We start from the raw sequence: 16,747 nt of genomic DNA, 5'->3' as shown, positions 1-16,747 counted from the left end.
TTCCTAGCTTTGACAAATGTCCAGCTGGGATAACCACATATACTCGGGACCTTCCTGATGTGATGTTCTTCTGCTTCCCTGGCCGCTGTGTCTGTGGGGATGGTGTTCGCTCTGTGTTGTAGCGTCCTGATGACACCCAGTTTTTTCTCCAGTTGATGATGAGAGTCAAACCTTAAATACTGATCTGTATGCGTAGGTTTACGGTACACATCAACTTCTAAATGTCCCCTATTACTGATGGAAATCTCACAGTCTAAGAAGGCTAACCTGCCACTTTTCATAACCTCCCTGGTGAACTTGCTGTGTTGGTCCACCAAGTTAATGTGATCCGTGAATTGTGGTACGTCCTGAGATTTGATTTTCATCCAGGTGTCATCCACATACCTGAACCAATGGCTTGGTGGTGTTCCAGGGTAGATAACAAAGCTTTCTTCTCCATTTCTTCCATGTACAAGTCTTAGACTTTTTATGCTGCGCTAGATGAGCCTTCTCATTGAATTCAAACACCTTTTGAAGAGTATTCTCATCTGGAAGCATTTTAAGTCTCTGTCTGATCTGCTCTTTAGATTTTAGCATGTCAGTGGTAAAATGTCACACCTGCGGCACACCTGTCACAGGGCAAACCTCCAGAGTCCAGAAAATAAATAAAATCAAAGACTCAGCGGCACTAAGTCCTGTTGTTCATAAATCTATTTTCACCTGTTTAGCAGGAGTGGGGCGGGTGGAGGTTTGCCCTGGTGCAGGTGTGCCACAGTGGTCATGTCAGCGGAAGGATCCGGCAGTTTCTCTGTGAATTTCAAATTCCCGTGGCAGCATTCTCGGTGCTTCCTTGGAAGTTTAGGAGTTTTTTTCGCTGTAAAAAGAAGTTTTCATCCCACACACAACGGGCAATAATGTTTCTGTCTCTTTTTACTGAATCAAAATTTAAAGTAAGGTCAGTACTTCCACGCTTTAAATGCTGCACAGTCATACTCTGTCCCGCACTCGTTATATTATCCATTGTTGATCTGCACACAGCTGTTAACCACGAACGTTGCACATGCTTACGTCATTGTCATGAGACACTCTCACAAAAAAAATCACTGGTTAATAACGCAGTAATGAAGCATGCTTACGGGAAAGTAACAGTAATCTAATGACCTTTTTTGCAATAGTAATTCCTTACTTTACTCGTCACTTGAAAAAAGTAATCAGATTACAGTAACGTGTAACACATTACTGTCTCTAATCATCTCTGATCATGAGGCTGGAAGGATTTCCCGTCCTGAAGCCAGCCATATCTGTCCTGCATCAAGTCTCACCGGCTGCCGCTGATCATCCCCATCAGTGGCCCACTACTTAACAGTGTGGATGAGCTAACTAGTCAGTACAGCCATGACTCTGAGATGAAACTATCTTTGCTTGAGCTTGTCTTTTCAAGAGCCTGGAAGGGAGTGTGTCACAGGAGTGGAGCTACAGGGAGTGCAGAATTATTAGGCAAGTTGTATTTTTGAGGAATAATTTTATTATTGAACAACAACCATGTTCTCAATGAACCCAAAAAACTCATTAATATCAAAGCTGAATGTTTTTGGAAGTAGTTTTTAGTTTGTTTTTAGTTTTAGCTATTTTAGGGGGATATCTGTGTGTGCAGGTGACTATTACTGTGCATAATTAATATTCAACTTAACAAAAACAAATATATACCCATTTCAATTATTTCTTTGTACCAGTGAAACCAATATAACATCTCCACATTCACAAATATACATTTCTGACATTCAAAAACAAAACAAAAACAAATCAGCGACCAATGTAGCCACCTTTCTTTGCAAGGACACTCAAAAGCCTGCCATCCATGGATTCTGTCAGTGTTTTGATCTGTTCACCATCAACATTGCGTGCAGCAGCAACCACAGCCTCCCAGACACTGTTCAGAGAGGTGTACTGTTTTCCCTCCTTGTAAATCTCACATTTGATGATGGACCACAGGTTCTCAATGGGGTTCAGATCAGGTGAACAAGGAGGCCATGTCATTAGTTTTTCTTCTTTTATAGCCTTTCTTGCCAGCCACGCTGTGGAGTACTTGGACGCGTGTGATGGAGCATTGTCCTGCATGAAAATCATGTTTTTCTTGAAGGATGCAGACTTCTTCCTGTACCACTGCTTGAAGAAGGTGTCTTCCAGAAACTGGCAGTAGGACTGGGAGTTGAGCTTGACTCCATCCTCAATCCGAAAAGGCCCCACAAGCTCATCTTTGATGATACCAGCCCAAACCAGTACTCCACCTCCACCTTGCTGGCGTCTGAGTCGGACTGGAGCTCTCTGCCCTTTACCAATCCAGCCACGGGCCCATCCATCTGGCCCATCAAGACTCACTCTCATTTCATCAGTCCATAAAACCTTAGAAAAACCAGTCTTGAGATATGTCTTGGCCCAGTCTTGACGTTTCAGCTTGTGTGTCTTGTTCAGTGGTGGTCGTCTTTCAGCCTTTCTTACCTTGGCCATGTTTCTGAGTATTGCACACCTTGTGCTTTTGGGCACTCCAGTGATGTTGCAGCTCTGAAATATGGCCAACCTGGTGGCAAGTGGCATCTTGGCAGCTGCACGCTTGACTTTTCTCAGTTCATGGGCAGTTATTTTGCGCCTTGGTTTTTCCACACGCTTCTTGCGACCCTGTTGACTATTTTGAATGAAACGCTTGATTGTTTGATGATCACGCTTCAGAAGCTTTGCAATTTTGAGACTGCTACATCCCTCTGCAAGATATCTCACTATTTTTGACTTTCCTGAGCCTGTCAAGTCCTTCTTTTGACCCATTTTGCCAAAGGAAAGGACGTTGCCTAATAATTATGCACACCTGATATAGGGTGTTGATGTCATTAGACCACACCCCTTCTCATTACAGAGATGCACATCACCTAATATGCTTAATTGGTAGTAGGCTTTCGAGCCTATACAGCTTGGAGTAGGACAACATGCATGAAGAGGATGATGTGGACAAAATACTCATTTGCTTAATAATTCTGCACTCCCTGTATTGTATATATCAAGTGTTGGAGTTTTCACCATTCACACTACAGACCATGAGCACTGTGTGGGAGTCAGGAGCTCCACAATGGAAGCCATATTTTTGGAAACTGTCACGTTATTGTTCACCATCTCCACTGTGAATAAACAGTCTCTTTTGTGAAGTCCTGCATTTGGGTCACGTACTTACCCTGAACCTGACATTGTTGGTTTTTGTATATTGGGTTACTTTAAGAAGACTAAAAAAAATCCTCACATACTGGTGTTTTCTCTCCAGTATGTGAGAATTAACATATAAATATAAACAGCAAAGAAGAGCATATCTAAAGTCTGTGACTGACAGATAAACTCATTATCATGGTATCATCAATTAGCCAACAGCCTTACTAACATTCTAAAGAAAAAACATCTTTCAAAGCTTCTGAAATTATTTTCACTTCAGACATTTCACAAGACTTGGGGCTTTATAGCTATCTCATCATTTTAACTGTCGAAAATAAAAGTTCCCAAAAGTAAAAGTGATATACTGTCATGATCAAGTGTCGAATAACTGAGGTTGAGGCCAACATGAATTGGCAACTTTTGACGTATTTCATCATATTTCATAGAGGAAGTAGAAACAAATGCAGACCCATTCTGTGTTTTTCGTTTGGGCACACAAAGCCAAGGCCCACTTTGCTTGTCTGTACATGTCAGGTACCTAAAATATTCCACAAGTGAGCCACATTTTCCTTCACCTCTGGTGTCCACCAGCTTTTTCAACTCCTTTCCCACCAGGAAGATGATTTTTGATTTGCCTAAAGCCAGTTTGTATAGCCCATGATTGTACTGCCCGGGCCTCCAGATTTGGCCCCGACTTATTTCACAAAGCACTATTTCCTATGGGATAACAGACCTCCCTGGCGGATTTGGGACCCTTTGGTCTCAAATGAATCAGTCTCGGAGGCCTGCCACCAGGTTGGGGCTGTTCAAGGTTCCCTGAAGGTTTTTTTTTTTTTTTTTATTAACAAAGGGATCTGTTGAATCACACTTGGTCTTACCTCTAACTCATGCCCAATTAACTACTGACTTGTTATAATATAATTGCCATGTGTAAAACTAGTTAAAGAAAAAATTGAAAACAGAATAATATACCATGGCAGGGGTAGAATGACAGTCATTTGATAATAATTATTTGAAAGCTGTACAAAGTGCCCAAGATCCTTACTGATATTATTTCCTGTTATTTCCCTTTCTTGCTTCCAAAACCTAAATCCTTAAAGAAGACATGGTGAAACTGTGACTTATTTTAAGTTTTTATATTTTGTCGTTTTTTGCCTTGAAGCCCTTCAGTGGATGCCATTTTGCCGAGTCTCCTTCTTATTGACGAATCATGAACACTGCCTTTAACTAAGGAAAGTGAAACATTCCAAAAAATTATTCCAATATTTTCACGATTTAATGATAGGGGCAATTACATTTCGATATATGACCAGGTAGGTTTAGATAGTTTCTTTTAGATAAATGGATTTCTAGTTGTGGTGTTTCTCAACATGAAAACTTCCCTCAATCCTATACGTAGCTTGAATATTCAAATGCATTATAAAGTGCTAAAGAACAGAGGCTAAAACCCCATACCCGACCTAGAAAGTGATCAAGTCATTGTTATAGAGGAAGTGGAATTGAAGGCTCATCCATTCCGTGTCTTGCTCCATGACCTTGCTTAGCAACAGCCTGTTTAATCAGAATCAGAATCAGAATACTTTATTGATCCCTGGGGGAAATTATTTTTTGTTACAGTGCTCCATTATAAACCAACATTAAGACAAGACAGACAATACACTAACTAAGAATAGTACAATATATACATATATATACATACATACATACACAAGTCACTCATAAATAAATAGCTGGAAAAGAAACATGTGTAGTTGTAGCAGCAAACAGTGTGTTAAGTGGATGCGTTGTACAGGGAGATGGCCACAGGCAGGAAAGATTTCCTGTGTCGTTCAGTGGTGCTTTTCGGTAATCTCAGTCTCTCACTGAACGTGCTCCTGTGACTGACCAGCATGTCATGGAGTGGGTGGGAGGTGTTATGACATGCTGGTCAGTCTTGCTCCATGACCTTGCTTAGCAACAGCCTGTTTACCTTTCAGCTTCCTACCAGTGAGTCCTACAAGCCAGTCAGTATCAATAGGACATCTTTATTCTTAGTTTTTTCCCCGGCTGGTTTCTACCGTTTGGTTCAGTTCCTTCCTTTGTCTGGTGGGTAAAAAACTGTGCAAATAGACCCAAGATGCTTGTCCGGGCTCCTTGGCTAAGACCGAGCCATCAGATAATCTCAAGCAGGTTCCTAAGCCTTGGCAATGTTCCCGAAACCATTTTGTTATAATTAAAGGAGTGTTTTGAATAAGGCTTTAAAGTCTGTTTCAGGCTCAAAAGCTACTCATTTAAGTCTGCAAAACTTTAAGACACAAAGTATCTTATATGTGACTCGGAAACAAGACATACAGGGGCTTGCAAAAGTATTCGGCCCCCTTGAACTTTTCCACATTTTGTCACATCACAGCCACAAACATGAATCAATTTTATTGGAATTCCACGTAAAGACCAACACAAAGTGGTGTACACGTGAGAAGTGGAATGAAAATCATACATGATTCCAAAATGTTTTACAAATAAATAACTGCAAAGTGGGGTGTGCGTAATTATTCAGCCCCCTTTGGTCTGAGTGCAGCCAGTTGCCCATAGACATTGCCTGATGAGTGCTAATGACTAAATAGAGTGCACCTGTGTGTAATCTAATGTCAGTACAAATACAGCTGCTCTGTGACGGCCTCAGAGGTTGTTTAAGAGAATATTGGGAGCAACAACACCATGAAGTCCAAAGAACACACCAGACAGGTCAGGGATAAAGTTATTGAAAAATTTAAAGCAGGCTTAGGCTACAAAAAGATTTCCCAAGCCTTGAACATCCCACGGAGCACTGTTCAAGCGATCATTCAGAAATGGAAGGAGTATGGCACAACTGTAAACCTACCAAGACAAGGCCGTCCACCTAAACTCACAGGCCGAACAAGGAGAGCGCTGATCAGAAATGCAGCCAAGAGGCCCATGGTGACTCTGGACGAGCAGCAGAGATCTACAGCTCAGGTGGGGGAATCTGTCCATAGGACAACTATTAGTCGTGCACTGCACAAAGTTGGCCTTTATGGAAGAGTGGCAAGAAGAAAGTCATTGTTAACCGAAAACCATAAGAAGTCCCGTTTGCAGTTTGCCACGAGCCATGTGGGGGACACAGCAAACATGTGGGGGACACAGCAAACATGTGGAAGAAGGTGCTCTGGTCAGATGAGACCAAAATGGAACTTTTTGGCCAAAATGCAAAATGCTTTGTGTGGCAGAAAACTAACACTGCACATCACTCTGAACACACCATCCCCACTGTCAGATATGGTGGTGGCAGCATCATGCTCTGGGGGTGCTTCTCTTCAGCAGGGACAGGGAAGCTGGTCAGAGTTGATGGGAAGATGGATGGAGCCAAATACAGGGCGATCTTGGAAGAAAACCTCTTGGAGTCTGCAAAAGACTTGAGACTGGGGCAGAGGTTCAGCTTCCAGCAGGACAACGACCCTAAACATAAAGCCAGGGCAACAATGGAAAGGTTTAAAACAAAACATATCCATGTGTTAGACTGGCCCAGTCAAAGTTCAGATCTAAATCCAATCGAGAATCTGTGGCAAGATCTGAAGACTGCTGTTCACAAACGCTGTCCATCTAATCTGACTGAGCTGGAGCTGTTTTGCAAAGAAGAATGATCAAGAATTTCAGTCTAGATGTGCAAAGCTGGTAGAGACAGACCCTAAAAGACTGGCAGCTGTAATTGCAGCAAAAGGTGGTTTTACAAAGCATTGACTCAGGGGGCTGAATAATTACACACACCCCACTTTTCAGTTATTTATTTGTAAAAAATGTTTGGAATAATGTATGATTTTCGTTCCACTTCTCACGTGTACACCACTTTGTATTGGTCTTTCACGTGGAATTCCAATAAAATTGATTCATGTTTGTGGCTGTAATGTGACAAAATGTGGAAAAGTTCAAGGGGGCCGAATACTTTTGCAAGCCACTGTATGTTGAACATGGAGGCATGTCATTCCTCAGTAGAACAAACTCCTCTTTTCATCCAATAAAAAAAGAAAAAGCATTTTGGGTTACATATGTCTTCTTCTTCGCATGGTAAACCTTCAATTAATGATAGAGATTTGTCATTAGCATGGCAAATTAACATTACACAGAATCGTTTCTGGAAGTATTCTTGAGCCATGCAATTATTCCCATGAGAGAGTCATCCAAGTTTTTAATGCAGTGCCACCTGAGGTCTTTAAGATCATGGAATCTATTTTTAATTTTCTGCCTCGTCCCTTTTCCACAGAGATTTATCAAGATTCTCTGAATCTATTGACAATATTGAGTACTCTAGTTGATGACACATTCATCATCTTCAGAATTTTATATAAATATATATTATTCTGAAATGTTTCCACAGTTCCTAGATGCAGTTTTTTTAGATAATGGTGAAACTCTCCGCTTCTGAGAAACTTTATAGCTAAGATGCCTTTTCATACCTATTGTTGCAAAATTTTCCTTGAGCTGTTTCCATTCAGTAATGATTATTTGTCCACTCCTTTGTTGTCCCATGTTTCCACTTCTTGAGATAAGTTCATGTAATCAAATTCAAAATTAGCTATTACTTTACATCATTTTTATTTACACTTTGCACAGCTCTTTCTCTACTGGAATCACAGACCCAGCCCATTAATTGTGCTGAGTGTGGTGCTAACCTCACATCTTTCTCTACAAAGAAATTCGGATATGACACAGATAGGAATGCCTGTCAAAAATGCAAGACATTTCTTCTCAACTGAGACATTGGTCTCATTTTATCTTTCATTTCTTATTTAATGTCTTTTCCTGAAATGCTAAGGAAAGAACTGGCAATCGAAAACTAAACTGGACCGGGACCACCTACTAATAAAAGAACACTCAATAAGTTATGAAAAGGATGCATTTGGAATAAGTTAGAAAACAGAAAGAAAGAACTGGAAATGAGAGACAGAATACTTGCATCAACCCCAAGAGCTCAGGTGGTCTAATGATGAAAAATTCTCATTATGAGTACTGTGAGAGCAAAATGTCAGAAATTCTTTTAGATTTTTATAATAACACTGATTATTTAATGTCCATGATCTCATCTTGATGCATGCTCAATCATCCAGGAAAGTAAATCTCCAAAAGTTGATTCTGTTCATCTGGACGTAGCATTTTGTGGGAGAAACGTTTCGTCACTCATCCAAATGACTTCTTCAGTCTCAGCTGACTGCAGGTTTCCCCAAATCTTATAAACAGTACATTTGCATAATGACTGAAACCAGCCCACTGAAGGAACAATGGGCTAGGAGCAATGTTCCCTCTAAGCTGCGCACGTGCACAATTGCGCACTGCTGGCACGGTCTCGGCGCACAGAAAATCTGCGTTGCGCACAAAAAAAAAAATCTAACCTGAATTGAAATTAAAATTGATACTTTAACAATTCTGTTTTGCAGTGTTAGTCAGCAAGTGACTGGCTGCTCCCGTATAGGATTAGAACGATGCCACCTTATCCCATAGTCCAACCAATAATGTGATTCACATTCGTATATACGCAGCTAATCAACGTTGTTGACAGGCTATGGCAGCGTAATCAACGTTGTTGACAGGCTATGGCAGCGTCCTTATGTGCAGACACCGGTGTTTTAGCTAGCAAAGCGGCGTGGCTGATGTGGAGTGAAGCCACGGTAATGACAACGTGTACAACCATTAGAGATGTGAGCAGGACAGACGGAACAACTGACGGAAAAAGTGTGGACTTTATACCAGTTTTTAAATTGTGTTGATAGGCCACGTAAAACCAGAGTTATGATAAAATATGCAATGTTTGGTTTTCTTGCAGAATACTATCGTTGTTTATATTTACTGCGGGAAGAAACAGTAAAAATGGTGTTTTATAAGAAAAAAGGCTTGAAAGCGCTCTCTGCCTGTGAGCAAAAACAAACTCCACCCCCCTCTCCCTTTCCTATTCTTCCAAAAAAGTACCATGTTGACCAATCAAAAAATGATATGGCAACGTGGCATCTAGTTATTAAGAAACGGGGGGAAGTTTTAGGAGTGACGGCGGTGTTTTGAGATGTGGGAGATTTGCGACGTTTAGCGCAAATCTTGTGTAGTTAGTGTGTAGTGTAGTCAATAGTTTTGTTGTGAACAGCTGATTGTTCTGTAAATAGTTTGAAATGTTTATTTAAAAACGCCTTGGCTGCATTTAAAAAAAAATAGCTGCAAAAAACCTTGTTGTTTGCCAAACTGAGTTACTTTTTTGAAGAAATAACTATATAATTAACTGCCCAGCATTGGTCTTTATATGCTGTATTTTACAGACAGAGAGTTACAGGACTCTCTCCCAGACCACAGACTCATAATACAAGTCAGAGCTTTATAAAAAAACAAAAAGAAGAAGAAAAAAGTAAGTTGTGTTTTCGAAATTGGAGTTCAAATTATTTTTACTTCCAATAGTGTTAACATAACACACAGGACAATGACTAGATTTTTTTAAATTTTCATTGTGAGTGGGCTAAAGCAGTTAATCAAAAGTAGTCTAACATAAATGTAAATGCTGTAATTTGATTATTTAAATAAACCATGTAACTTGGATGGATTCCATGCTGGTGTGACCACAGTCCACATGTCTGATGTCGCTCACAGTGGTCCAAGGGATTGCTCAGGGAGTTTGTGTGTTTGCTCAGACATGTGAAAAATTAGAGGGAACATTGGCTGGGAGGTCACTTCCTTAATCTTAATTATGCAAATTCTCATGACCATTGAACAACAACCACTGATCAATGGCCCTGAGTACCATTCACAGAGAGTTGGGGAATGGCTGCAATCACAGCATTGTAAGATGGTGAAAGATGTACCCTTAGGCCCCCTCCTCGATTCAGAGATGGTCTTTCCCTTTTCACGTAAATGGCCTCCTTGACTCTGCGCTCAAACCAGCGTTCCTCCCTGTCCAGGATGTGTACATCCTCATCATTGAATGAGTGTCCACTGGCCTGTAGCTGTAAATAGACTGCTGAGTCCTGGCCTGATGAGGTGGCTCTTCTGTGTTGTGCCATCCGTTTCGCCAGAGGTTGTTTGGTTTCCACCGATGTATAAATCCTGGCAATCCTCCTGGCACTATGTTACTCTGTTTGTGTCGGGGGACCCGATCCCTGGGGTGGACCAATTTTTGGCGCAGCGTGTTTTGGGGTTTTAAAAGCCACAGAGACCTGGTGTTTAGAAAAAATGCGTCTCAACTGCTCCGATACTCCTGACACATATGGGATCACTACAGATTTTCGCTTGGGCAGAATTTGCATAATTATGATTAAGGTACTGACCTCCCAGCCCATTGTCCCTTCAGTGGGCTGGTTTCAGTCATTATGCAAATGTACTGTTTATACGATTTGGGGAAAGTCACTTGGATGAGTGACGAAACGTTTCTCCCCCAAACGCTACGTCCAGATGAGCAGAATCAGCTTTTGGAGGTCCAGCTTCTCCTTTGTTTTATGGGGGTTTTTTTGTCCCGAAAATACATTCTTATATATATATATATAAAATGTTCTCCATTTATACTATGAAGTGTTGACCAGTGTTTGACTAGTTGTTGACTAGTAAAATTAAGTGGGCAGCTGGAAGAAGTAGTCAGCATTTGGCAATAATTTTGGTTTTGGTTGAGAAAGAAAGAAGTGCAGTAAAAGTCTGGCCAGCATGAAATACATAATACACGTGTCATTTTTTTTCAATGTTAGTTCCCTGTTTTGAAACTACAAAGAGACAGAATATAAGACTACACGCCTTTGGAACAGAGGATCACAAGTTCGATTCCTGCCTGGGGTGTCTGTATCCAGTAAGGGTCCTAAGGCTAGACCCCCTATGCTAAGCAAGCCTACCGCAGACATGAGCGAGACAGATAAATATGAAGGCATGCCGGCTCGGACGTCGCCCAGATCAACAAGGTCCGCGTCAGGTGTTGAGGAACCAGGGCACCCTGATGAAAAGTGGGCTACTGGAACAAGAAGGCATCGGTGGGCAAGAGACGAAAACAGGGCGTTGTTGGAATGCTACTACGCAAGTAACCCCGGCGGAAGGGGCTACATGAATAGGCTGAGGGACCTATGGATTCTTCGATACCCAACATCCACAATGACGGCGAAACAACTAGTAGCTCAGTGTTCCAACATTCGAAAGAAGGGACTGCTCTCACAGCTAGAGATTGACGAGGTACAACACAAATGCTACGGCAAGGAGGAGTCAGGACGCCAGGTCAGGGGGGAGATATCATCACCCCCACCCGAGATTGGGTACATAGCCCCAAGTGCGATAGGAGAAGGATCGTTGAGTGCGAGAGGAACTGACCTGAAAAATAGGATCATGGCCAAGCTTGAAACCTGGATCCCCCGTAGCCGGTTACCAAGATTACGTGAAGTACCCTCAGAAGGTCTGCTAGATGATGTTAATGCAGCACTACGGGAAATACCTACAACCACGATTACCGACACTAACAAGCTGATCTACAATACGGCAGCAGTGATCAGTGAGATGCTTGGCTACAAGTTGAACAGCGCCAAGGGGCGGTACCCTCCATGGAGAAGGAGGCTAGAGGGCAAGATCAAAGTAGCACGGAGGGAGGTTAGCCAACTAACGGAGTTGCAGAAAGGTGCGACAAATAAGGTGCCTAAGAAATACAGCAAGCTGTCCATACCTGAGGCCTTGGAAACTGCCAAGCAAAGACTCACAGCCTTGGCCAGCCGCTTGAGGAGGTACACCAGAGAGATCGAAGGCAGGAGAATAAACCAGCTGTTCTCCACAGAACCAGCAAAGGTGTACTCTCAGTGGCAAGGGAACAATAAGAGAACAGCACCACCAAGGCTGGAGACGGAGCAATACTGGAAGAGCATATGGGAGAAGGACGCAACCCATAACGGCAATGCTCAGTGGCTAGTGGATCTGAGGGCAGACCACAGCGACCTCCCTGAACAGGGTCCAGTAACCATCACAGTGGCAGATGTATGAAGAGTTGGACAGCACCAGGGCCCGACATGGTTCACGCCTACTGGCTGAAGAAGCTGACTGCACTCCACGAGCGTCTGGCAGCACAAATGAACCAGCTGCTAGTTAACGAGAGACACCCGGAATGGCTAACCGAAGGCCGGACAGTTCTGATCCCCAAGGACCCCAAGAAGGGACCAGTCCCGTCCAACTACCGACCAGTAACCTGCCTCAGTACTACATGGAAGCTCCTGTCAGGCATCATATCGGCTAAGATGAACAGGCACATGGGTCAATACATGAGCAGGACACAGAAAGGAATTGGCAAGAATACCAGAGGCGCAAAACACCAGCTACTGGTAGACAGAACAATCAGCCGAGACTGCAAGACCAGACTGACCAACCTGTGCACTGCCTGGATTGATTACAAGAAGGCCTATGACTCAATGCCCCACAGCTGGATCCTGGAATGCCTAGAATTGTACAAGATCAATGGGACCCTAAGAGCCTTCATCAGGAACTCAATGGGGATGTGGCGTACAACACTAGAGGCCAACTCCAAGCCCATAGCACAAGTCACCATCAAGTGCGGGATCTACCAAGGAGATGCTCTGTCCCCACTGCTGTTCTGCATAGGCCTGAACCCCCTCAGTGAGATCATTAACAAGACTGGCTACGGATACCGACTACGGAATGGAGCAGTTGTCAGCCACCTCCTGTACATGGATGACATCAAGCTGTATGCCAAGAGTGAACGAGACATCGATTCACTGATCCACACTACCAGGCTATACAGCAATGACATTGGAATGTCGTTCGGACTGGAGAAGTGTAGTCGGATGGTAACAAAGAGAGGGAAGGTATTCAGAACTGAGGGGATTGAACTACCAGAAGGCAACATTGCAGACATAGAGGACAGTTACAAGTACCTGGGGATCCCGCAGGCGAATGGGAACCATGAAGAGGCCGCTAGAAAAGCTGCAACCACCAAGTACCTGCAGAGGGTCAGGCAAGTCCTGAGGAGTCAGCTGAATGGTAAGAACAAGATCCGGGCCATCAACACGTACGCCCTGCCCGTGATCAGGTACCCTGCTGGGGTAATAGGCTGGCCAAAGGAGGAGATAGAAGCCACTGACATAAAGACAAGAAAGCTCCTTACCATGCATGGAGGGTTTCACCCCAAGTCCAGCACCCTGAGGCTGTACGCTAAGTGGAAGGAAGGGGGCCGTGGACTGGTGAGTGTCAGCACCACAGTCCAGGATGAGCCAACGAGCATCCAAGAATACATTGGTAAGATGGCCCCAACTGACCGAGTGCCCAGTGAATACCTCAGGCAGCAGAAACCCAAGAAAGAGGAGGGAGACGAGGAACCATCATGGAAGGACAGGGCCCTGCACGGTATGTACCACCGGCAGATAGAGGAGGTGGCTGATATCCAGAAATCCTACCAGTGGCTGGACAAAGCTGGACTGAAAGACAGCACAGAGGCACTAATCATGGCAGCACAAGAACAAGCTCTGAGCACAAGATCCATAGAGGCTGGGGTCTACCACACCAGGCAAGACCCCAGGTGCAGGCTGTGTAAAGATGCTCCAGAGACAATGCAGTACATAACAGCAGGGTGCAAGATGCTAGCAGGCAAGGCATACATGGAACGCCATAACCAAGTGGCCGGCATAGTGTACAGGAACATCTGTGCCGAGTATAACCTGGAAGTCCTGAGGTCAAAATGGGAGATGCCCCCAAGGGTGGTGGAGAATGACCGAGCTAAGATCCTGTGGGACTTCCAGATACAGATGGACAAAATGTTGGTGGCTAACCAACCGGACATAGTGGTGGTAGACAAACAGAAGAAGACGGCCGTAGTGATCGATGTAGCGGTTCCGAATGACAGCAATATCAGGAAGAAGGAACACGAGAAGCTGGAGAAATACCAAGGACTCAGAGAAGAGCTCGAGAGGATGTGGAGGGTGAAGGTAACGGTGGTCCCCGTGGTAATCGGAGCACTAGGTGCGGTGACTCCCAAGCTAGGCGAGTGGCTCCAGCAGATCCCGGGAACAACATCAGAGATCTCTGTCCAGAAGAGCGCAGTCCTGGGAACAGCTAAGATACTGCGCAGGACCCTCAAGCTCCCAGGCCTCTGGTAGAGGACCCGAGCTTGAAGGATAAACCGCCCACAGGGGCGTGCTGGGTGTTTTTTTTATATGTGTGTGTGTGTGTGTGTGTGTGTGTGTGTGTGTGTGTGTGTGTGTGTGTGTGTGTGTGTGTGTGTGTTTGGGGGGGTATAAAAGTTTAAGCATATACATGGTTTGAAAGACAATTACTTTTTTGTAAATAGCAAAGATAATTGATGTTTGAGTATCTAAGTATTCTTTGCTTGTCCTCAGGAGAGCATCTTGTTGAGAAGAGATCTCCATGTTTTAGGAGCATCGGGGGTTGGACTAGATATGGAAACCGATACTTTCACTTCTTTCCCCATCAACTGACTTGGGCTCAGGCACAGGTAAGAACAATGATTTCGATTTAGCATTTCTCTCTGCTTTAATACTTTTCATATCAAACTTGGTTTGAACTAGACCTTTTGTCCTATAGAGACACTGTCAGTCCCTGAATGCAAATCTGGCGTCTGTGCGCAACCTCGGAGAGTACCAAGCGATTCAGAGTGTCATTTTTAATGGTGCTCGTAATCATGTCCCTACATGGATTGGAGGCTCAGATGCTCAAGAGGTACACTACTCAATATTAGACATTAGTTCTGACACTAGAAGATATGCCTGCCTATCGACATTATTCTCTGTTATTTTTGTGTGTTTTCTAGGAGCGTTATTGGTTTTGGATCGATGGAACCCGTTTCACATATGCAAACTGGTGTCATGGAGAGCCTAACAATGTCGGGGGCAGAGAGAACTGCCTGCATATGAATTGGATAGGTAAAACTTAAAAGAAAGTGTATGAATTCATTTTGAGGGGAACAAAAACTGTTACAGTATCCACATTTTCTCAAAAATGCTTATCATTTGGTGTGATAAATAGCAGTGACTTACAGGAAAATAAAATGAATTCTAAATTTTATTTTTAACAGAGAAAAACTTTGTGTTTTACCATAATGAATAAAATAGATTGCTGTATTTCACGTCTTTAAATTTAAAGTAAATTTACATAGTGCTGTGAAAGTAGAGTCAAAAATGAATATTGACAGGTGCTCCTGCTATTATGCAAACTAAATATTTGTGTCAGTACAGACATCCATGTGATCATGGCTTCACTTAATGTTCATTTTTGGTGCTTACAGGAAACCTCTGTATGAATGACATACCCTGTGACGCCAGATACGCATTTGTCTGCGCCAGGAAAGTCAGACGATCTCTGGAATGAAGGCTTGGTTCACCGGTCTTTAGAGCAAATAATCTCATAAATCCAGCTTAAAATGTTTCTCTTCTTACATCTTTACTTCTTTTAGTTCACCGCAACGCTACATAAGGAATGAGTTGAAAAATGATGCAACCTGTAGTTGGATTGTCTCTTTTAATAAGAACAAACTGAGTGTGTAATGGAAAGAATGCTTTAAGCTTTCACTTTACTTCCCTGAATGAACATCATCATCATTATTAAACCTTTAAGCATTGAATCAAACTGGTCTCTGAGTCTTTGTCACATTTTCATAGGAATGCTCCAAAAATTTCATCTTTTGTTTTTTATGATGAGGTGATGGGAAAGGAAGAATTTGAAAAGAATAGATGTATCATGGTGTGCTGTGTGGCAGGCAGGATGGAGAACCCAAATGCAGGACTCTGAAACAGAAGGTTAAACTTAAAGCGGCAGCGTTTATTAGTGGGAGAATTTTCATAAAATTAAACCTCACAAAAAAACAAAGCACAAAACCACAAACTGGAAAAATAGAAACTAAACACTCAGAAACGAACACAAGCACGACAGAAACACAAAGCATGAAGAGGATACGACACAACAGTGACTGAGAGAAACACAGGGCGTAAATACACTGAGGGAAAACGAGGTTTGAGACTCAGGAGGGAAGCACAGGTGGAAGAATCTAGACTTAATGAGACAAGGGTAATTACAACTAGACTCACTGCACGTAGAACTGGGACTATCAAAATAAAACAGGAAACAAGAGACAATTCACAAAGATGCAGACTTGACACAGAGAAACAGACTGAAAGAATGTGACACATGGAACACAAGGAAGACAGTGTCTGAAACTAGACGCCAGAACAACAACTAATAATAATAATAAAGAGCACAAAACCGTGAATAACCAATAATCAAGAAAAAGAACTCAAACACAAAACACTGGTTAACACACAGGACCATGACAAGATGTAATATTTTATAAAGGGGTGCATTTTATTTAGGCCTTCATCAAGAGGCCTTTATTATTCATGGTGTTCAGTAACATTATTTAGTTATGTTTCCTTAGTTGTTGTTTTTTTGCCCATATAGAAAGTATTACACGTATTTTTGGTCAAGTAACTAACAATTTCGAAATAATATGATGCCACATGTTTCTTTTCTAGCAAATAGCTAAAAAAGAAAGTGCCGCCACAACAATATAAAATGAGGTTGCCATGGTCTGATGTAATGCATTGCTTTTTATGCTAGGTGTGAGCCTGTT

This window comes from Rhamphochromis longiceps, linkage group LG3 (genome assembly GCF_057381845.1).
Source record: "Rhamphochromis longiceps isolate RC_006_pf linkage group LG3, R_longiceps_female_GT1.1, whole genome shotgun sequence".
NCBI classification, from domain to species: domain Eukaryota; kingdom Metazoa; phylum Chordata; class Actinopteri; order Cichliformes; family Cichlidae; genus Rhamphochromis; species Rhamphochromis longiceps.
This window is presented reverse-complemented; position numbering follows the sequence as displayed.